The sequence below is a fragment of the Pinus tabuliformis genome, chromosome 3_2 (assembly GCF_031772625.1).
Source record: "Pinus tabuliformis cultivar Carrire ecotype Pingquan chromosome 3_2, CPIR1, whole genome shotgun sequence".
Taxonomy (NCBI): domain Eukaryota; kingdom Viridiplantae; phylum Streptophyta; class Pinopsida; order Pinales; family Pinaceae; genus Pinus; species Pinus tabuliformis.
Genome location: NC_142302.1, coordinates 458,453,901 through 458,478,744, shown reverse-complemented (window position 1 = coordinate 458,478,744; position 24,844 = coordinate 458,453,901). Strand labels below are relative to the sequence as shown.

Here is a 24,844-nt window from a genome sequence, read left to right as displayed (position 1 = left end):
AGAAAAACTACTTAGAAGTTAAGAATATCTATGATAAAGTGGTAGTTAATCTCCATAGTTAAGAATATTGTTACATGTTTTCTTAAATATATATGTTACCCTCGTATATTAATTATTTTTATAATTAATAACAATTGTGTAGTTGTTACATGTTTTTTTAAATATATATGTTAAACTCATATATTAATTCTTGTTATAATTAATAACAATTGCCTAGTCTAACTTATAGACAATATAGCCTTTTCACTAGAATTCACCAAAATCAGCCAATACAATTTCAAGATTTTTTGTTGTTTAAATTATATTTTTGAATGCATAAATAGATTCAACCCACTAAAAAATCCATGGGGCACTCTAATTATGAAAATGGAACAATTTAAATGAAACAATTTAAACTCAAGTTTTTAAAAATGTCTCTTTGATTTTGATTAAAATTAACGAGAAAAAATATCGCGAAAAATGTCATATCGTTTATAAGTTAGACTACTCCAATAACAATAATAACTAGCAATTGCACCACATGTTGCAAAGGAAACGCCGTAAGGTAATGGCATAAGAAAGAATAGCATAGGAAAATGAAGTTAAATTTTTATGCAATTTTGTTTCTTTATTGGTGTTTCCTTGAGAAAAACTTTGAAATTTAAACTTTGAATATTTGAGCTACAACAGTTAGGAAGGGTAGTAGTTTGAAGAATCCCATCAATATCTACTTTTTTAGAAGTATGTTCATTGATAATTTGCGCTTCTTCGAACGTATCTAGTATGTACTTGCTAATTGCATAAACCAATACAAGTATGTGTTCTCTTGTGGTACAGGGGCTTTCAGGTTAGTCATGTCTCTTACTTATTGATTTCTGTAAATTTCATCAGCTCATGTCTCCTAATTGTGAAATTATCCACATGAATGTTGAATTTTTTTTAGATTCGAAAACCAATCTCATTAACTTAATTTTGAAGAATTGGTGATGCAAAATCCAATGAATGGGTGAAATAGGAACAAACATGGAGTCCATGAGGTAGGTAAGAGAATACTATGGGCTCGTCGCTCCTATCATATGTGCACTGCAAGATTGAAATGCCTTCAAGAGGAAGAAGGAGAAATCAAGATATTGCCAGAACAGATTACATCATTGGTGCACAATCAAAAGTGAGGTATACAATTGGTAGCTTATTGTTATTCTAATAACTAATGGTGGGTTCACAATCAAAAGTGAGGTATACAATTGGTAGCTTATTGTTACTCTAATAACTAATGGTGGGAGAAAAGTGGCATGATGAAACAAATTCTCTCTACTTGTATTTACGTCTACATTTTGATAGACATTGACTTGAGCAAAGTTAATCAGAGAGAAGCAGAATAATTCCTAGGGGAAATGGGGTGCACACAAGGGAAAATGAAAGGAGCACGTCTTCCATTAGTTTATGTTATGACTTTAAATTAATTCCACATGATGTGACATGGTTTACTAGAGAAGCTTCCAAGTTAGATGAATTAGAGGACATTGATGAAGAAAACAACGAGGACAAGGAAGACACCGTTGAAGATGACAACGTGGATGAAGAAGAAGATTTAAGGTGAAGAAAGTCAAATCAACTTGCATCTAAGAAATGCAACACTGTACAAAGAAGTGGACTTGTTGGAGAGCACCTTCTTGAGTGCAAGCAACAATAAATCACTGAATACATCCTATATTATAGGCCAATGTGTGCGGTCCTATATTTGTACCAATTTCATTATCTTCCTGAAAGCTTTTTCAAGATGTCTCTGCAAATGAGCATCTTCCTGAGTGCAAGCAATAATAAAGCATTGAATACATCCTATATTGTAGGCTAATGTGGGTGGTATATTTGTCCCATTTCCATTATCTTCTTGAAATATTTTTCAGGATGTCCATGCAAATGAAAGAATTTGTCATAATGTCCAAGTATATTGAATAATAATCCTAGGTGAGACTTGAAACCTGGTAGGGGCTCTAACAACACCACACTTTTACCAACTTGGCATTCCACCATTGATAACCTAGGTTATCGACAATATAGAAATCCATGGATGTTTGTTTTGATGGCACATGGAAATGTGCAACTTCACTAGAAGAAATGACAGGAACAACATACCACAATTGTGAAATGAAATCACTTAATAGCATACTTTCCAATTGCAACAGTCTAAAAAGAGGCATTGGTATAAACCATACCACAGATAATCCATCTTCAATAAGCAATGCTTTCAATTGAGTTTTTCTCGCTTGTATATTTTTCCCTTTGATTAATTTTTTTAACTCTCTCCTTTTTCATGTTATGATTTTCTAAAATATGCAAAACCCAATGCTTGACTCAAAAAATTTTCTATAGATTTGGATAAAGTATTTACCACCAATATTCTTTGTAGCACCTTTCAAGCTTCCAACAAAGTATTGTTGAAGAACTTCTAAGTTGATTGTTTTCTCCACTTTACCTCACTTCTTCTCAAGTCCTTTCTTGATGTTTGTATGCTTTGTGAATGAACTAGAACAAGAAATATCATTAGCAAGAACAACACAAAATTTTGTATCGACATGAGTTGATTCACGTTCATGATGTTTCAGTTCTAATAGGTTTTATTCCTCAAGCTCTGGTTGTTGTTGTTGCTAATGTCTACATTTTGATAGGCATTGAGTTGAGCATAGTTACTCAGAGAAAAACAGAACAATTCCTGGGGGAAAATGGGCTGCACACAAGGGAAAAGGAAAGTAGCACATCCACCATCAGTCTATGTTAGGACTTTAAATTAATTCCACTTGATGTGTCATGGTTTACAAGAGAAGCTTCCCAGTTAGATGAATTAGAGGACATTGATAAAGAAAACAATGAGGACAAGGAAGAAGGCGGTGAAGATGACAATGAGGATGAAGAAGAAGATTTAAAGCTAAGAAAGTCAAATCAAATTCCATCTAAGAAAGGCAACATTGTACAAAGAAGTGGACCTCTTGGAGAGCATCTTCTTGAGTGAAAGAAACAACAAAGCACCAAATACATCCTATATTATAGGCTAATGTGTGCGGTCATATATTTGTCCCAATTTCATTCTCTTCTTGAAATTTTTTTAGGACGTCCCTGCAAATGAGCATCTTCCTAAGTGCAAGCAACAATAAAGCACCAAATACATCCTATATTATAAGCTAATGTGTGTGGTATATTTGTCCCAATTCGTTCAGTTCCTAAAATATTTTCCAGGATGTCTCTGCGAACGAAAGAATTTGTCATAATGTCCAAGATATATCGAATAATAATCCTAAGTGAGACTTGAAGCCTAGTGGGGGCTCTAACAACACCCCACTTTTACCAACTTGGCATTCCACCATTGAGAACCCAGGTTATGGGAAATATAAAAAGACATGGATGTTTGTTTTGATGGCACACGGAAATGGACAACTTCACTAGAAGAAATGGCAAGAACAACATACCACCATTGTGAAATGAAATCACTTAATAGCATACTTGCCAATTGTAACAATCTAAAAAGAGGTAGTGGGATAAAATAGACCACATGTAATCCATCTACAATAAGAAATGTTTTCAGTTGAGTTTTGTTGGCTTGTCTATTTTTCCCTTTCACGAATATTTGAAACTCTCTCCTTTTTCATGTTACGATTTTCTAAAATATGAAAAACCAAAGCCTTGAATCAACAAATTTGTTATAGATTTGGATAAATTATTTACCACCAATATTCTTTGTAGCACATTTCAGGCTTCAAACAAAGTTTTGCTGAAGAACTTCTAAGCTGATCATTTTCTCTACTTTACCTTTCTTCTTCTCAAGTCCTTTCCTAATGTTTGTATGCTCTGGGAATGAACCAGAACAAGAAATATCATTAGCAAGAACAATAGAAACTTTTGTATCAACATGAGTTGATTGATTTTCATGATGTTTCAAATATTATAGATTTGATTCCTCAAGCTCTGATTATTTTACATTTTGATAGACTCTAAGTTGAGCAAAGTTACTAAGAGAGAAGCAAAACAATTCCTAGGGGAAAAAGGGGTGCACACAAGGGAAAAGGAAAGGGGCGCATTTGCCATTAGTTTATGTTAGGACTTTAAATTAATTCCACTTAATGTGTCATGCTTTACTAGAGAAGATTCCAAGCTAGATGAATTAGAGGACATTTATGAAGAAAACAATGAGGACAAGGAAGATGACAGTGAAGATGACAACGAAAATGAAGAATAAGATTTAAAACCAAGAAATTCAAATCAAATTGCATCTAAGAAAGGCAACATTGTACAAATAATAAGCAAACCAGTTGGAGAGCATCCTCTTGAGTGAAAGCAACAATAAAGCATCAAATACATCATATATTATAGGCTAGTACTTGCGGTCATATATTTGTCCCAATTTCATTCTCTTCCTTAATGATTTTTCAGGATGTCTCTGCAAATGAGCATCTTCCTAAGTGCAAGCAACAATAAAACACTGAATACATCCTATATTATAGGCTAATGTGTGTGGTATATTTGTCCCAATTTCATTCTCTTCCTAAAAAAAAATCAAGATATCTCTATGAATGAAAGAATTTGTCATAATGAAAAAACCATGGAAGATTATTCGCCGGTGAGGTGAGGAGCAGGAGCAAAGAACAGCTAGGGTTGAAAGTTTGTAGGTTTTGTTCTCCATGGTCGGGTGAGGAGGAGGGAGCTCTACTACCTCCTACAAGCAAGCAGTTACCAACTGTGGTAAGAAGCCAATGGAAGAAGTCAAAAGTGATGACGAGGGGAATGAGAGCAGGGAAGAAGAGAAGGATGAAGATAAACATTGTGAGAATAAAAGCACAAAAGCTAAGGAAGAAAACAACAAGGAAAAGGGAGCAAAAAGCAAGGCACAGAAAGGACCTTGTAAGCCCAAATCTGAGGTTACACCCAGAGTGGTCCTGAATTATCCTGCGCTATAGGCACAAAGAGATCAGATGCAAACTTATGCTATCATTTGTAAATTCATGGGAGTATGGCCCACTGAAAAAGCTTTACAGACATGGATTAAATACCACTGGAAACCAAAAGGGAGCATTGACCTACATCTAGGGTCAAAAGGATTCTTTACAGTGGTCTTCACTAATATTGAGGATAAAGACAGAGTGTTTGAAGGAGGGCCCTACTTCTATGCAGCTGCTGGCCTCTATATGAGGTCGTGGATGATAAACTTTGTCTCGGAGCGAGAGACTTTTACATTAGTTTTGGTTTGGGTAAGACTTTACTCCCTTCCTCTTGATTACTGGCAAACAAAATCGCTAACAGCCATAGGAAATAAATTAGGACATTTTATCAAGGCCTCAAAAGCCACTAGAAGAGGAAAATACACTTCCTTTGCACGAATCTGTGTGGAAATGGATCTCTCCGGAGCTCTACCAGATGAGTTGACCCTGGAAGTTTTTGATGAAGAATGGGTGCAAATAGTAGATTATGAGCATATTCCTTTCAGATGTCGAAGATGTCATGAGCATGGACACCTATTCAAAGATTTCCCTCTCAGTAAAATCGAGAATAAGAGAAGAACTTCCATAATGAAAGATACGGAAAGCTTTCGAAAAGTGAGCCACAAAGGAAAAGGCGACAAAAGGGGTCCTAAGCAACATCAAGTCGAAGGGCCTCAAATTATGCAGAATAGGTTCTAGGTTCTCGAGGAGGAAGAAGAGACTATAAAAGTAGATCAAGGAATAGAGGAAATTCCAGAGGACAAGGAGACAGATGAGGACAAAGACCAACCAAAGAACAATAACATACAGAAAGAGGCTATGATGAGCGATGTAGAATTGGATATGGACCAGGAAATTACCCAAAGTGAGATGGAAATGGAGGATCAGGAACTGTAAGAGATTTTAGACAGAGAGCACCTAGATTTGGAAGGATTCTTGAAACAGGGAACCATGGGAGGGTTAGATTCATTACCTCAAGAAGAGTTCTCTAGAGTACAACAGTTGTACTTATGGAAAACTCAGGCTAGTGAGGTGGAAAGGCAAGGTAACATGGAAAAACATGGCAAAGAAGGGGTGAAATCTACAAAAAACACACCAAGATTATCACCTCGAGGCCCAGGAAAGAAAAGAGGCAGGAAAAAGCAGAATGAGCTGCTGATGGAGTGTGGAAAGCTAATGATAGATTCGGGTAAGATGAAAGACCTAACCAGTTACTCTTTCACTAATCTTTAATGATGAAGTTTACTTCTTGGAACATCAGGGGTCTAGGTAGTAAAAGGAAGCAAAGATTACTTAGTAACAAAATGAAACAAGAAGCTCTAGATATTATATTTATCTAGGAAACTAAATGTTCTATTCAAAAAATTAAAGAACTTCATAGTAAATGGCTCAATCATTTTGAGTTTCTAGAAGTCAAGGCAGAAAATATAGCAGGTGGCATTCAGATTCTTTGGAATCCCCTAAATATTGGTATAATAGATGCTGAAGCTTCCAGAAATTATCTATTAGTGGTCATTCAACCTGTGGGGGATAGGGAGATCTATCTGGTAACGAATGCTTATGGCCCTCAGAGAATGGATGACAAGTTGAGATCTCTAGGTTCTCTCATGGATCTCAGAGAAAGATATGTTGGGATTCCATGGATTTTGGGTGGGGACTTCAACATGATCAAATCATTATCGGAGAAAAAAGGGGACACCAGAGCTCTAACCAAAGATGCCTTAGCTTTTCAATCTTTTATGGACACTATGAAGTTGGTTGATATTGATACAAGTAATGGTCTCTTTACTTGGAATAATAAGAGAGGAGGAGGGTCTCTGGTGGCCTTAAATTTAGATAGATATATCATTTTAGAGGACCTTATACTCAATGATAATGGGATGGAAGATAGGATTTTTCCCTTTGGAGATTCTGATCAGTGGCCAATTCAACTAGAGATCAGGGGCATTGGTACTCCCAAGAATAGACCTTTTAGATTTGAGAATATCTGGCTCACCCATCCAGATTTTATCAACAACATTTCAAGTTGGTGGTCTGAAGATCTGCATATTCAGGGTATAAGCATGTTCCTACTTCACAAAAGACTAAAACATATCAAGCTCGGGCTTAAAGAGTGGAACAAGAAAGAATTTGGCAATATTTTTGAAGGAAAATGAGCTATTGATAACAAACTACCAATCAGATACTCAATCAATCCCTTATCAAGAATGGCTTTGATAAAGTTATCAATGATACAACCACCAATATTCAGCACAAGTGGGAGAACTTATGCAAATAAGAGGAAATATTCCGGAGACAAAAATCTAGAGTGTAATGGTTAAAGGAAGGGGAACGAAACACCAGATTTTTTCACAGGTCAACCTTGGCAAACCAGGCTCATAATAGAATCTCCTCGATTAAGGATGAGGAAGGGCAACTACTCAGTACCCATGAAGAAATTGAAGCTGTTTTAGTTCAACACTTTCGGGGGATTGCACAGGAAAGCATGCCAAACAGAGAACCTTTCATTAAGGATATAATAAGACATATACCAAGACTAGTGTCCAGAGAGGATAATCTCAACCTCAACAAGCCAGTAACGGAGGAAGAAATCAGTGAAGTCCGAAAGGAAATGCATAATGGTAAAGCACCGAGTCCGGATGGTTTTAATGTGGACTTCTTTAAAGCCTTCTGGAATATTGTTAAACAAGATATTCTAAATGCAGTAGAAGATTCCAGGGGGAATAGAACTATTTTGAAGGCACTCAACACCTCCTTCATTGCACTGATCCCTAAACAAGATAATGCCCTAACTCCTGATAAGTTTCGACCCATAGCATTGTGCAATGTGGTTTACAAGATTATATCCAAGGTTGTAGCTAATAGACTCAAACCTTTTCTCCCCACTCTAGTTTCTGGGGAGCAATCTGGTTATGTAGAAGGTAAACAAATTCTCAATAACATCATTCAAGCACAGGAGGTGGTGCACTCACTAACTATTTTGAAGGCACTCAACACCTCCTTCATTGCACTGATCCCTAAACAAGATAATGCCCTAACTCCTGATAAGTTTCGACCCATAGCATTGTGCAATGTGTTTTACAAGATTATATCCAAGGTTGTAGCTAATAGACTCAAACCTCTTCTCCCCCCTCTAGTTTCTGGGGAGCAATCTGGTTATGTAGAAGGTAGACAAATTCTCAATAACATCATTCAAGCACAGGAGGTGGTGCACTCACTAACTAGTAATAGGAAGGCTGGAATGATCATGCAACTGGACCTAGCTAAAGCCTATGATAAGTTGAATTGGACCAATATCAGGAGGGTTCTCATTGCTTTTGGGTTTGATCATAATTTGGTTAGATGGTTCATGGCTTTGGTAACTTCTTCTAGCTTTTCAATTTTGGTAAATGGCTCCCTCTCCAAGATTTTTATTCCCTCAAGAGGCCTTAGGCAGGGAGATCCACTCTCTCCCTTTCTCTTTACACTTATGATGGAAGGACTTGGTAAATCAATTAAGCAAGCAAAAGCAGAAGGCAAAATCAAGGGTCTTCAACTTTCTGAGAATGGACAAACTTTGACTCATCAACAATTTGTGGATGATACCATGTTGCAGGGAGTCCCTATAGTCAAAGAAGCTTTGGCATACAAACAACTTCTAATTGACTTTGATTTGGCCACAGGTATGGAGGTTAATGTTTTTAAATCTAAAATATTTTTCTTTAATACTAATATTGCTATACAAAGAAATATCTCCAGAATTATAGGCTTTCAAAGAGATTCTCTTCCCTCAAAATATTTGGGAGTCCCCCTTACTGCTAAACCTCTTCATAAGAGTATCTGGGAACTGGTAATAACTAAGATGCAGGATAAAATCAGGAACTGGACCATCAGATCTTTAAACTTGGTGGGTAGGTTGGTGCTTACAAAGGCTGTTCTACAATCTATCCCAGTTTTTATGTTTTCAGCTCTCCTAGTACCAAAAGGAGTCTTACAACAATTCAAAACCATTAAAAGAGACTTTCTCTGGGGTAAAGGGGAGAAAAAAAGGAAATGGGCCTTAGTTGCTTGGGAAAAGATTTGCAAACCTCAAAATCAAGGAGGTCTGGGTTTGGATGATCCAAAGGTTATAAGCAGGGCTTTGGGAGCTAAGTTATGGTGGAGATGGGTCAAAGAAGCAAAGGCCCAATGGGCTAGTATCTGGATAGAAAAATATGCCAGCACTTGGGACAATAACGATCATATAAGGATGTCTGAAGATATAAAGGGCTCATACATTTGGAACAAGGCTTGGGAGAACAAAGTCTTAGTTCAAAAGAATAGCTTTTTGGAAATCAGAGAGGGGGATTTGGCACTTTTTTGGGAAGATAAACGGTAACAAGAACCAATACTGCTAAATGAGCGATTTTTGGACCTCAAAAGAGAGACAGATATCATAGGGTTATCGCAGGTAAAAGATTTTTGGGACCAAAATAATAATGCAAGTAAATGGAGAAAGTGGAGGAATATGATTTATAGGGAAGATAACCCCTTGAAAACCAAAACTGAGGCTCTCATGTGGATACTGGAATAAAGGAGGATATTGGTGACAGGGGGGCATGACCAATTGAGGTGGGGCAACAATAATGAGGGTACCTTTAATCTTAAGGAGGCAAAATGCAAACTCCTCGAGATGGACACTCTTGCTCTAGATAGAATATGGCAGAATCTGTGGAGGCATCAAGGCTGGATGAAGATGAAGATCTTCATGTGGCTTGTTTATCAAAAGAGAATTCTGACCTAGGATAATATAAGGAAGATGGGTGTGCTGGGGCCTTCCAGATGCCAGCTCTATGAAGCCCAAGAGGAAACTATGGAACACCTCCTCAATAATTGTATCTTCACCTCCAGTTTGTGGGATTCTTTTGCTAACATCTTTCAAAAGAGCGACAGGGACAGAGGGTGTATCTTCAACACCCTAACCAGGTGGAGAAGTAATTACTCAGATAATGAAATTAATGGTTCTACTTGGGCTCTTACACCTAACTTCATTATTTGGAATGTCTGGAAAGAAAGGAATAAGAGAATTTTCAAAAATGAAAAAAGATCCCTTCAATGTCTTTTGAAGCAGACTTTGACTCAACTTAAAGAGGTGGTGGGTACCATAGTGTGAGACACCCCTAAAAATCCACCCTCAAATGCCGACTTGAAGATTCTGGGACTGTTGGGGATGCAGGGGCTTTTGTCATAGGGCCTGAATAGAAGGGTTTTGGCTATGGTTTCTAAGCAGGAATTCTGGCATCCTCCCCCTTTGGGTTTTTTGAAATTTAACATAGATGGGGCTTCTAAAGGAAACCCGAGCAATACGGGCTTTGGAGGGGTGTTAAGGGATGATGCGGGTAATATCCTTTCCATCTTCCATGGACATTTAGGTAGAGCTACAAATAACATGGCAGAAGCCATGGCTATGGAGCAGTGCTTAGATCTCTGAGTGCAGGAGAATCGGCAGAATGTAATTATCGAAGCTGACTCTAAGATAATTATCAACACAATAAAGAAAATTAGTTGGGGCTCAGAACTGGAGAAGGTTTCAAAACACTAGAGACTGATCCAGGTCTTCCAAAGGATCCAGCTCCACCTTAGAGGCCTACACAGTTAATTTTAACCATGTGCGAAGGTAGGCCAATAAACTAGTTGATTTACTGGCTAATCAAGGAGTGAAGGGTACCATGTATAGGGTTGCGTTGGGCGGGCATAGGTTGCCTCAGAACAATTTCATGGATTAGTGCGATAACCAAGTAGTTGAGGATATGATAATGTACCACACCAAAACTATGGAAGCTCTGTCCAATAATTTGGTTGATTTATGAGGTGCAAGTTTTTCCTCTTCTCGTTTTTTCTTATGTTGCTAGGAGAAGTATGCTACCAGAGTAGTTGTTTGGAGGGAAGGGGTAGTTTGTCGCTTAAGCTCACATTCGGTCGCAAAGGCGAAAGTGGTAGATGCTGGAATCTGGGATCCAACAGCAACCAGAATATTCCTACTTCACTGTCAAAGGACGCGAATCTGCCTGCTGAGTGGTTTCCAGTATATCGGGGGTCTCTCGGGTGGGAAGTGGTTTTCAAAATTTGGGAGCGATCACACTCCTCGCACTACACGTGGAAGAGGGGTGGTTTTCTTTTCCACCCTCATCGCACGTTAACCAACAGCTCTTTTGCTCGGTGCAATGTGTTCCTTCGTCGTTGGATCAAGTCAAGTGGATCTATGGCTGTGATTTATCAAGCTTGTAAGTGGGGCCATAAGGTTAAAGGGCAGGCTTTTAGGCGGCGCGATATTCACGTCTACCGTTGGATCAATTTGGGAGGATTGACGGTCAGAAATCTACGCGTTTACTGGGGGGTCCACACAGTTAATTGGTGGGAGCCTTGGCTCAACGAGGTCCTCCTCTGCTATGGGTGGGAGCTTGGTCCCCTTTTCCAGATTTTTCGGGCTGATTATGTGACCTTGTTAATTTTTGTTTTTTTGGGTGGTTAGTTTTGTGGGTTAGGGTTGGAGTTTTAACACTTAACTCGTGACCCTGGGTTTTCTAGTAAGTAGTGTTTGTTTAGGATCCATGTTTCCTTGTGGATGGTTGTATTGTATGTAAATAATTTTCTGATTTAATGATTATGAAGGTACGAATCTTGCTTTAGCAAATAAAAAAAAGAATTTGTCATAATTTCCAAGATATATCAAATAATAATCCTATGTGAGACTTGAAACTTGACGGGCACTGTAATAACACCCCACTTTTACCAACTTGGCATTCCACCATTGAGAACCCAGGTTATGGGAAATATAGAAAGCCATGGTTGTTTGTTTTGATGGCACATGGAAATGGACAACTTCACCAGAAGAAATGGCAGGATCAACATACCACCATTGTGAAATGAAATAAATTAATAGCATACTTGTCAATTGCAACAGCCTAAAAAGTGGCAGTGGAATAAAACAGACCACAGATAATCCATCTTCAATAAGTAATTTTTTCAATTGAGTTTTTCTCACTTGTTTATTTTTCCCTTTCAGGAATTTTGGAAAAAATGCCATTTTTCCTATTATGATTTTCTAAAATATGCAAAACCCAACCCTTGGCTTAACAAAATTTCTATAGATTTGGATAAAGTGTTTACCACTAATATTCTTTGTAGCACCTTTCAGGCTTCCAACAAAGTATTGCTGAAGAACTTCTAAGCTAATCGTTTTCTCCACTTTACCTTGATTCTTCTCAAGTCCTTTCTTGATGTTTATATGCTCTGGGAATGAAGCAGAACAAGAAATATCATTAACATGAACAACAAAAACTTTTGTTTCGACATGAGTTGATTCACGTTCATGATGTTTCAAATCTGATAAATTTGATTCCTCAAGCTCTAGTTGTTGTTGCTAATAAATGACAAAAGGTAACAAGGTAACGGGATGCAACCCCATAGTGATTTCATTTTGATCACCCTCACTCCCCACCTGCAAAGTTTTTTGGAAAGAATCTTGCTTGACATTTTGTTTTCTCTCTTGGCATTGAACAAACTTGGTCCCTAGAGAAATTTGCAACTCTAGAGATATTCTTGAAATATTATTATAACTTGTCCATTACATATCCTTAGGAAACTTATTCTTACAACCAAAGTTCTCAAGCTATTTTGAAACTTTTTTTCAAGCATTTTTTCTATCATTCATAGATAAGGCAATATCCCATTAGATTAATTCATATGTGAAAAGAAACATCCATAAAAGCAAATAGTTCCGGTAGCACCAACATGCATTAACTCCAATGAGCTACTTTTATTTCTACTTAACTTTTAACTCAATGATCTTGGGCTAAGGTGCAACAACTAAGGAGTTTGTCTTTTCCCTTTAGATATAGCACATGATTTTCAATTGAATACAAAGTATTGTGGGTTGTGCCATGATTAATTTATTTTATTGAATCCAAAACTTCAAGAGAATTCTTAAAATAAATAAATTACAAATTCCCTTACAAATTTGCTTACTTGCTAACACGTACTCCAATTATTATATACTTTTTATTATTTGTTTCACAAATATGCTTTCTCCCGTACTCCAATTATTATATACTTTTTATTGTTTGTTTCACAATATGCTTTCTTTGTTCTTAGTATAGGCCAATAATGATATGCTTCTTCTTTTACAAATTTATTTACTTGCTAACACTTACTCCAATTATTATATATTTTTATTGTTTGTTTCACAAATATGCTTTCTTTGTTTTTAGTACACACCAATAATAATATGTTGTTTTAATTAATAATTTTAAAAATATAAAAAATTATAACTCATTTTATTAGTAACTTTAAAAATTAAAATCTTTAATAGTATAAAATATATATTTAAATAGATTCAATGTCTTCGCACCTTCACACACCTAGATTACTAGACTAAAAACCTTAATGAACAAAATTAGCACACCGCCATTTCTGTGAGATATTCGATTGACTGTAGTTCTCTCGTTTGGTTAACAGAAAGTCAAATCCATGGTTTTCGAAACATTGACTTTACGCGGGTAAGGGCCACACGCTTTCTGTATATGGTTTTTAATTTGATGGTAGGATGGTTTATAATTTAAATTAATTTTTATAAATTTTTAAATTTAAATAAAAATTATAAAATATTTATTTATTATGGATTGATGTTTATTTGTATTCGTTCATCATTTATTTTATATAATTTTACTATTATATATATAATTTAATATTTTATTTAATATTTATATAAAAATTATTTTATTTTATATTTATATATAAATTTTTATAAATGGTTTTGATTTTATAACATTATAATTTTATATCGAAATTTAATTAAACATTCTATTAATAATAATTAAAAGAATTAATATAGAGCTAAGTATATATACATCTATTTAATTATATAAATAAAATAAAATGAATATATAACAATATTTTTAAAACTTTTAAATAAGCATTGGTATAACATGATGATTTACTAATACCACATGTTAAATAAATTATAACCTATGTTCATATGACACATTTATATATATTTTTTTTAATTAATCAATTTAATTAAAAAAATCAAAAACATAACCATTTTTGAAATAAATATCTATTTTTAATCTTGACTATTATTAAATATATTCTAAAATATTATATGAAACTTAAACCCTACTACTTAAATAATAATTTAGAAACCCTCTTCCAATCACAAAAATGAAATGAGCTGTCACCCAACCCTTAGTTTTTCCACCCTCAAGTTTGACTTTTTGGCAAAGTTGACTTATTCTCTGATACATGTATCCAAACACCTTTAGCTCCTATACATGGATGCTTGCGTAAAGAGTATAAAGAGAAAGTGCCCTAAAGGAGGGGTTACCATATGTCCCAGCAAAGTCTTCAGGGATAATCACTTGGACACGCTCAACATAATTAAATGGTAATTATAACATAGATATAGTTTGTAAAATATTTTTTTTGCATTGTAATGATTTGGAAGTCAGTAACACCATGTAAATTAAATTTATTAATTTGTTTTAAAATGGTAATTCTAATATAGAGTAGTTTGTAAAATATTTTATTTTTATTAATTTGGAAGTCGAGTAGTTTGTAAAATATTATTTTTTGCATTTTAATAATTTGGAAGTCAATTATACTATGTAAATTTATTAATTGAATTAATAGACACATTTGTTTGATAATATAATATTTAGAATTTTAATTTAATTATCAGTAACTATTAGATGGACGGTAGAATCTATTTAACCTCCATGGAATATGTTAGAATATTTATAATGGTTAATTCACAAATCAAAGGTTAAGATTTATTTCTAATTATTAAGTAATTTTTTTTCAAATTAATTAATTGAAGAACATGTCATATCAACACTTGTCATATTGGGCATGTGGTATTGATGAGTCATGGTATTATGAGAAAAACTACTTAAAAGTTAAGAATATACATGCTAGAGTTGGAATGAATGTCCATAGTTAAGAATATTTTTGCATGGTTTTTTAAATATATATGTTAAACTCATTATTAATTCTTCTTATAATTAATAATAATTAAAGGAAAATTATAATTTAAACAAGTAATCGCTTTTCTAAATTTAAGTAATATGAGATGAATTATGAGATAAGTAGTATTTTATCTTCTAGGGATGTCTAGTTACATTTACCAACCATTTATTTTATATGATTTTACTAATTTAGTATTTTTATCTTCGATGGATGTCAAGTTACATTTACCAATCATTTATTTTATATAACTTTACTAATTTTTTATATAATTTAACGTTTTAATTTATATTTATATATTATTTTTAATGCTGTAATCTAACCAGACTGTTTTTTGTCCTGGAAATCATGGAAAATCTGGCAATATTTTGATAAAATCCAGCAATGATTTTTGTAGATCAAGGTTATAGCTGTCAAATTTTAGGATTTTGGGTGCCCCAGAGTTTTCGATGGTGTTGAATGCATTTACACTATCAAAAATATGATTAGATTACCACAATAAAAACATGATTCAAACACTACTACAATAAGAATTTAAAATTATCTTTTATATCAAAATTTTATTAGATACTACATTGGTAATTTTTTTATTTGATTAAATAAATATTAATAATCCTTTGTTTCCACTGAAGGGGTGGATAGATCAGCTCAGTGACAGACAAAGATCTCAGCCTATCCTTATAAGTTAGGCCAGGCTATTCAGGTCTAAATAGCTCTTTGTTGCTGTGGTGTAGAGAATTAGAATTAGAATGGCAACGAAGAGATCATTGGAAGTGAGTACAGAGGAGGAGAATGAGAGTACAGAAGACGATCCTACTATTCTTGTATGGACATTTCGAACGTGGGTTCTGGGGATGCTTTCATGCGTGCTGCTCTCGTTTTTGAACCAATTCTTCAGCTACAGGAAGGCACCACTTGTCATCACACAGATTTCAGTGCAGGTGGCGGCCCTTCCCCTTGGGCGTTTCATGGCCTCGGCTCTGCCAACGCGGACATTCAGAGTGCCTCTGTTAGGGGAGGTGTCTCTGAATCCAGGGCCCTTCAATATGAAAGAGCATATCCTCATCACAATCTTTGCCACTGCAGGGTGTGCTTCGGTAATGGATCGGCCTACGCAGTGGGCATCTTCAACATCATTAAGGCCTTCTACGCAGCTTGGCTCATTGTAGCAGGTGTTGTTCAAATCTCATGGAGTACAGTGACCTGCTGTTCTACAGGTCTCTTGCTAAAATCATAGGATCTTAGCATAACTTGCAGGTGGTTGGTTATGCTCTGTTATAGTGGCAGCAATGAGGTTTGATCCTGGGTCTCCGTGGATTAAACTTGATAGTTACCGATTCACCATGTGGTTAACAACTCAGGTGTTGGGGAGTGTTTGCAGTATTATTTTTGAGATTATTATTATTATTATTATTATTTTGGGAGATTATCAATGATTAATCACACTGAGGAAGTTATTAATCCAGTATAGTGGGGACAAACATGTGTTTTTTTAATAAAGCCTAACCAATTTAAATTCCAAGAGATAAAGCAAAGGAAAAAATGTGTGTTTTTTTAGAAATTTAGAAATTTTATAAATTTATATTCAAAAAATAGAGTAGAGAAATAGAATATATACCCTTAGTTCACAGATTTAAATTAAAAAATTGAGTAGAAAAATAGAGTATATAACAACTAAGATCCGAAACAGATAAGATCCAAAGGGATATCAAAAAAGATCCATAGGGAAAGGATTTTTTTGATGAAACAAAAAACCAACCTCACACCAGTTTGATGTTTAATTTTATAAACCCAGATTTTTTCTAGCCAAATATACAAACCATTTGAATTTTAATGTTTTATTAAGTATGTGATTTCATTTCTATCTTTGTGAATGCATATATGTAAATTTATAACCATTAGAATTTTAATGTTTTATTAAGTATGTGATTTCATTTCTATCTTTGTGAATACATATATGTAAATTTATCAGTTTTTGATACTGTGCTGTGATGAATCAGGTGTTAGGATATGGATGGGATGGACTGCTTCATAAATATGTTGTAGAACTTGCACATATGTGGTGGCCTAGCACACTGGTCCAGGTGACCCTGTTCCGGTATAAATAAAGTTTTTTTTAGTGTGTTTTAAGTAAATTATGTTTATGTTGATATATCTATTATTTGATAGGTTAAATTTAATTAATATAAATTTATTTCAAGTATTGATGTAATATTAGTCTGGAGGGAAATACATATTTATGACGGTGATGATGATACTCTTATATTTTTGTGTTATGTAGCAGAATGAACCTTCAAGAATTTTTTCTTAATAAAGTTTTTTTTACTGTATTTTAAGTAAATCATATTTAGGTTAATGAATTTACTATTTACTCAATATAAATCCATTTTAAGCACTTATACAGAGGGAATTACATATCACCTTCATACTTTGTTGCTCGGCAACAAAATGAGCATCTAATCCAGAAGCAATTACATATCACCTTCGTATCTTCGTTCTGGACAGTGAATCTCTTAGCTTAATTATTTTTTCTTATCAAATTCAGAAACATAAATTTGATGAAATTGAAAAATAATAATTAGCCAGTCCACTATTAAGTTACTTTTCATTTAATTATACTGTGAGAATTGATAATAGAGAAGGTTCTGTGTTTGACATGCAGGGTATTGCATGAAAAACACCAAGGAAAGGGGATGTCTCGTGATACATTTTTCTTCATTGCCATGACCTGCAGCTTTAGTTATTATGTATTCCCCGGTTTTCTATTCTCCACCCTGACCAGCGTATCCTGGATTTGTTGGATTTGGCCTCACTCTGTCACAGCACAGCAGATTGGCTCTGGCACGAGTGGCCTCGGACTGGGGTGCCTTTGGTTTCGATTGGAGCGCCATCGCAGCCTTCTTGTTCAGTCCTCTGGTTTCTCCATTCTTTGCCATTATGAATGCCATGGTTGGTTACGCAGTTGTCTATAATGAGATTTTTTGGAATTTTTTCGGTGGGTTTTTTCCGTCAAAATCCGACAGCAATTTATTGGAATCGCAAGTTTGATAGCTAGTTTCTGCACAATCAAAAAGTCCCAGGGGTTTTTCAGGCTGCCGAATCCAAATATGCAGTTAAAAAACCATTTTAAATATTACAAATCAAATTTAACCTTAATTTTCTCTACTGGATTCCGTCACCAGAATCTCCAAAAAATCGCATTATAAACAACTCGTTGGTTATGTGCTCGTAGTATACTTTGCAGCCCCTCTTGCTTATTGGGGCACTAACATGTACAATTCAAAGGCTTTTCCTCTTTTCAGCTCGGATTTGTACAATGCCCAAGGTCAAAATTATAATATTTCAGCGATTGTGAACGATAAATTTGAGTTGGATCTTGCTGCGTACAATCAGAATGGTCAGATACATCTAAGTTTGTTTTTTTCTCTCGCTTATGCGTTTGGATTTGCCACCATTGCTTCTACAGTTACCCATGTCGCTCTGTTCTACGGGAAGTAAGTTCTGATTCTTTATTGATTTGATTTTCGTTATTGTTTTTTTAAATGTAAAAGTGTTTGATTATAGATTTCTGGAATATTTTAGAATTTAAGTTTTGATTTTTTTTAGAATTTAAGTTTTGATTTTTTATTGATTTGATTTTCGTTATTGTTATTTTAAGGATGTTGATTTTTAATTAAATGTAAAAATGTTTGATTATAAATTTCTAGAATATTTTAGAATTTTAAATTATAATTTTCTGAAATATTTTAGAATATGAAATCCGTAATCTAGATGTCATTAATTATAATAGACATAGACATTGATATTATTATTAGTCTCTGCCTCTGGCATAGCAGGGACTATAGCGTTAGATACGACGTTGACTTGCAGCAAGGACTATAGCGTTAGATACGGTGTTGACTTGCTATTAATTTTCGCGTTGATCGTCAATTTCTATGGGTTAAGTATTGTTTAACCAAAGTTTACGCTGGGCTTATGCTAGGCACTTTCTTTGCAAGAAAACTTTAACCAAAGTTTTCAGTTTACCCTCTTATTGCCCGCCTCACTTGGCCCGATGTGCGCGCAACTTAATTTATTCTAAATTCTCTCTGGTGCCTATTCTCCGTGCCCTGCATTGAAGTCTATGCAGAGGCATCCACGTTTGTCCATAAATAATTGTTTGCGCTTCTTCCTGTACGTAGGATTAGTGGCATCATCAATCTAGCTTGATAGAAGGGTGAATGCACCCATTTTCACTGACCTGGTAAAACAGACAGCAAAATCATAGGGGGTTGCTAGCGTGAGAAATCCTGCAGAAACAAGGCACAGACACAGATATCTGATCTCTGCCAGCGTGATGGTAATGACCAGAAGAACAAACCCCTAGAAAGAATTTATAGGAAATTTTGAAGGAATATTCAATTGGAAAGCTGTCATTTGCGTAGTTGAGGTCAGGTTCTCCTTACTTACCTTTGCGTTTAGGCTTTGAGGGGAATCAATATAGGGACCTTATTGGTGCCCTTTCGTCTCTGTGTTTGCTTGCTCCATTTCTTTCTCAGGAATCAATATTTCTGTGCAATTGTGCAATTTTGTAATTCAAGTTTCAGTAATTCCATTAATAGCTTTCAGTAATTCGCCAAAGCACACTATCAGTGATTCCATTAATAGCTTTCAGCAAAGCACAATATGAAGAAATTAATAACTTTCAACAAAACAAAATATGAAGAAATTTTCACAATAAATTTTTATTGATGATTCAATGGGAATTATATACTTCACAGTCAATTTTCAATTTTCATTTATGATTGAATTCTATGCAATTGTGCAATTTTGTAATTCAAGTTTTTGTAATTCCATTAATAGCTTTCAGTAATTCGGCAAAGCACAATATCAGTAGTTCCATTAATAGCTTTCAGTAACTCGGCAAAGCACAATATGAAGAAATTTCCACAATTAAATGTCACATTTACAGCTATTGTGGGCCATTAATCCATTAAGGGATTAGGAAGGCAACAAAATTAAGGATCGAAAATCAATTCGGCAATTCGACGAAAATCAATTCGGCAATTCGGCAAAGCACAATATGCTGATGAACTAAGTCAATTATGAAACATCGCTCCTACAAACTACACACTGCAATTACGCCTAGGACTTTTCCAACAAAGCATTTGCATAAACAAATCTACCAAAAAACATAATTTGCAACTTATAACAGATAGACGAAAACTTTTGCATGCGCCCAATTCAATATTTGGGTCTATCATTTTAAGAGTAACTCACTTCCATAATAGGCAATAAAGGGGAAGACTTACATAGCTCTCTCACAAAATACAAGGTACATAAATTAATATGAAAAGCCAATACAGCTAAATTATACCATGCTCGATTCTGCATTTGTCGTTGTTGCGGTGATGCTCCATCGTCACTCTTCCAGCTCCTCCATCAGACCCTTCCATTTCCCCACTGTGTAAATTGCTTCCACAAGTTTCTTTCCCTGCAGATCAACTGCCCATTTCCTTCAGCTCTCCACCAATGTAGGCCCCACTCTTTGTATGCAAACACCAAGAATGTCTGCTAATGAGCTCTGAAATTCATCCAATAGTTCCGTAAATTCACCAGATGTGCAATCTGTATTCTTGCACAATTTGTAAGACCAGTTCCCTGCCGCTACCTTCTTCCAATCCACAGAGTCTTCTCTATTTTCATTCACCTCAGCCTGATCTTTACTTTCTTTCGCGAGATTATTGATTGCGTGAACTGCCTGTCGTGCTGTTGAAATACCCGTGGACTCTCGAGGTACTGCGCGTAAGGATTCGAATAGACCATCTGCAGTTTTACTCAGCAACTTATCGGTTTCTTGATTAGACTCATCGACCAAATCCACAAATTCATATGCCTAAAAGTATGCCTGTAACAACTTTCTCCTGCAGGGGGAGACATTAGGTCTATTATATTGATCAATGATAAAGCCGTCAGCTTCCAAGATTGTTTGGTAAGATATATAAAACGCTTTTCCACGTTTAATGCAGGGCCGAGATATCTCTTGCACAAGAACTTCAAACTCGTTTCACTTCGTCCTGTTTCAGTATCCAAGCACTTAATGCCTACACATCTTGCAGACAATTTTTCTGTCAAAAGCTTCACTAGGTCAGCAAATTTGTTGCCTTCACTATGGCCATCTATCAAATTTGTTCCCTAACTCCAAATCCACAGGGTGCAGAACCATTCTTCCAGTTCGAAAATATCATTAGGGGGAATCCAGTTCGAAAATATCATTAGGTGCAGTGGTTCCGCGACCTCAAATCGACAGGCTGCAGAACCATCCTTCCAGTTCTGAGCGCAGTGGTTCCCCGACCCCAAATCACTAGGCTGCAGAACCATCCTTCCAGTTCTTGCTGCGTTTCTGCGTGAGATAAGGTGGCATGGAAAATATTCAAAACGTGTCTGCTTTTTAGTTCAATCAATAAATGTCGTTGCAAGTGTTATTTGGTTGTTTTGGTATTTGGGCGTGTGTTCATAATAAAAGCGAACAAAGGGCTCACCCCTATTCCGGCACACCTCCGATGTGGTTTGGTCTCATTGGCTTGATTTTCCTCCGCATGTTACCTCTTTCTCTACAATGCGTGTTCACCCACATAAATACTATTTCAAGTTTACCCACCAAAAACTCCAATACGTGCTCACCCACGTAAATACTATTTCAAGTTTACCAGGCAAAAGATACAAACCTCTCCATGCATTGATTTAACTATTAAAATCTTATAAAAAATTTGCAGTCTATTATTTAACTATTAAAATCTTATAAAAAATTTGCAGTCTATTATTCATATTGTAGTTCAGTCTATTAATCATATTATACAATTTTATATCTAATTATATAAAATTCATCACTCAATCAAATTATGATAGTGCAAAATTGCAGGGTAGCTCTATTATTGGGATGAGGTTCAAACACTCTCATAAAGCACACTGACACACGCAGAAGCACATGACAATGTGACTGGTATTATGATCCCTTTCCCAACAAGATGGGAAAACAGAGACAATGGATAAATGAAGAGACGAAACAAATGGGAAAACAGAGGCAATGGATAGACGAAGAGACGAAAATGAACATGTATACAAGTTCCCTTTCTTCAATGATACTCGCAGACAGGAGTTGGAGCTATTCAAAGCTCTGATTCCTCCGGATACAAGTGGCACACATGTAGCTGTTCAAAGCTCTGATTCCTTATGGATACCGGATAATGGAACCACAACTACCTGGAGAACATGCATAGTCTCTTATAGGCAGGGACTGCCGCTACGCAGTTGCCCTTGTCTTGTTAATTACAGTAATCGTTGACATTATTATTGGGAGTGTGCTATACAGTAATCGTTGACATTATTATTGGGAGCGTGCTGTAGCAGCATCCAAAAACAATAAGCCTGCTATCCCTACTAAATTGATGCGCAAATACCCTGATATCCCAAAATGGTGGTTCTACATTCTCTTGTGTGGGAATCTGGCTGTTGCCATCGTACTCTGCGAGGTTTACAAGGAAGTGGTACAACTACCATGGTGGGGTTTACTTTTTGCCTGTGCTATCGCTTCATCTTTCACTCTTCCTATAAGTACATCACGGCTACTACTAATCAGGTAAGCAAATGGATTTTCAGTTTTCTTGAGATGAGATTTTATTGGTTGTTTTGTATACTTTATCTCCTTATTTGGTTTTGGCACAGCACCCAGGCTTGAACGTTATCACCGAATACATAATGGGATATATCCTCCCTGGGAAGCCTATTGCTAATGTTTGCTTCAAGGTCTATGGTTACATGAGCATGAGCCAGGCAGTTTCTTTCTTGTTAGACTTCAAGCTCGGCCATTACATGAAAATCCCACCACGTTCTATGTTCCTTGTACAGGTATGTTAATGTTATTTGGAAAATATTTTTTTTTTTCAAAGTAATATAGAGTCTGGAGGTTTATTCTACGGCTTAGTACGAGATAAGTAATTATGATTGTCTGTTTTTTTAAAATTAAGATAAAAATAAAAACTACTTTTATTCAGTATCTATATATAATTTATTTAACATTTGAAAATACAATTTAAATAATAAAATTTTGCACTCTAAAAAATTTATACCTGAAGAAATTTGATCCCTCACCGTTTATGTTAAATTCATACTTGAGATAGATCTATACTAATATATAGATATATCTTTATGCGTATAGTACTTACCCAACTTATAAACATAAACATCATTTTTTGTTTTTTCTGCTCTGCAATTCTAATACCATTTTAACCCTCCATTGGAAAAGGTCCAGATAGTAATTTCATATTGAAGCACAAATAATTTAAAAATGAGTAATAGCCACTGTTCTACCAAATTAAATGTTATTTTTCCTTTCATTTTGGACCATTAACTGCTCCAGAAAACTAGATTTTTATTTATTAGATGGTTGAGAAACCAATTAATTTTTTTGAGGAGTTTATTCTTTCAGTGTCAAAGGAACTAGTGTTAGGCTTTGGCACTTGTTGAGGAGTTTATTCTGTTGGTCAAAAGAACTTAGTTTTGTTTAAACTTGGTATTGAACATTTTGGTAAATTGATAAAAGAATTATTTTTGAGATTGTTTTTGGACTAATCACACATCATGACGACTTGGTCGAAGTTTCCAACCTTTTAATGTGGCTTATCCTCCGGACAAAGGTTCAAAACCACATTAGATGGCTCGAAATATCGACCAAATAGTCATTATGTGATTAATCCGAAAGACAAACTCATTATCATTATGGTTCACAAAAGTCTAAGATCTAGCATTGCTTTCGTTTAGCTTCAAATTTCTCTTTACCATTATGAAACTTTCCAAACATATTATAAATAAACATTCTATATTATAGATACACCTTAGAATTTTGGTTCTTTAGAACAAGGTATTCCATTTTTTTAGAAAATCAGAATGAAATTTCCATATTTACTTTATTTGCAGAAGATCAAGTTAGTGGCTGCTCACGTTTGTTCTGTTCTATTTACTGAACTCTTGTGGATGCAATGCAGTTTATAAGCACATTAGTGGCTGGAATAGTCAACTTGGGAGTTGCATGGTGGATGTTGGAGTCTATGAAAGATATATGCCAAACAGAGATTTTGTCTCCAAGTAGCCCATGAACATGTCCTAATGATCATGTGTTCTTCAATGCATCAGTCATATGGGGTTTGGCTGGTCCTGAAAGGATATTTGGCAAACTTGGAATGTATCCCCAGTTAAATTGGTTCTTCTTGGGCGGGGCAACTGCTCCACTTTTAGTGTGGTTGGTGCACAAGGCCTTTCCAAATGTCAAGTGAATTCTTCTAATCAACATGTCAGTTATGTTGGGAGCTATAGCCAATATGCCTCCAGCCAGTACAGTCAATTACACATCTTGGATCACGGTTGGCACCATTTTCAACTATTTTGTCTTTAAATATCGGAAGGCTTGGTGGCATTGTTACAATTATGTGTTCTCTGTAGGCCTGGATGCTGGTTTGGCTTTTATGGCTATACTACTATACTTCGCCTTAGGTATGGAAAACATATCTATAAATTGGTGGGGAACAGGTGGGGAGCATTGCCCTTTAGCTATCTGCCCCACTCCTAAGGGTATCCAAGTGGATGGTTGCCCAATGTATTAACTTTGATTTGATGGTCAGTTGGCTAATGTAAAAGGCCAACTGACTAAAGCAAAGAATGGACAACTGAAAGGCTTTGGATATGATTTCTTAGTTGTGAGATTTGGTCTAGAGAGGGTCCCAATGTTGGTCCCACAACATCTTTCCGTTGGAGCTAGACTTCCCCGAGAGCCCAAACTGATGCGTTGGGTTGCAGTTATGGCCCGTCATCCTAAGGAGGGTTCATAGGTTGTTCAATTTCATCCTAAGTATTTTCATTGGTTGGAGAACCAAGGTTTT

The 24,844-nt window shown here is 35.5% G+C and overlaps 1 pseudogene; it reads left to right on the top strand.

Moving 5' to 3' along the window:
* Nucleotides 1-24,568, top strand: part of LOC149181274 (oligopeptide transporter 4-like) — a 74,639-nt pseudogene extending 50,071 nt beyond the window's left edge.
* Nucleotides 24,569-24,844: the final 276 nt, after the last annotated feature.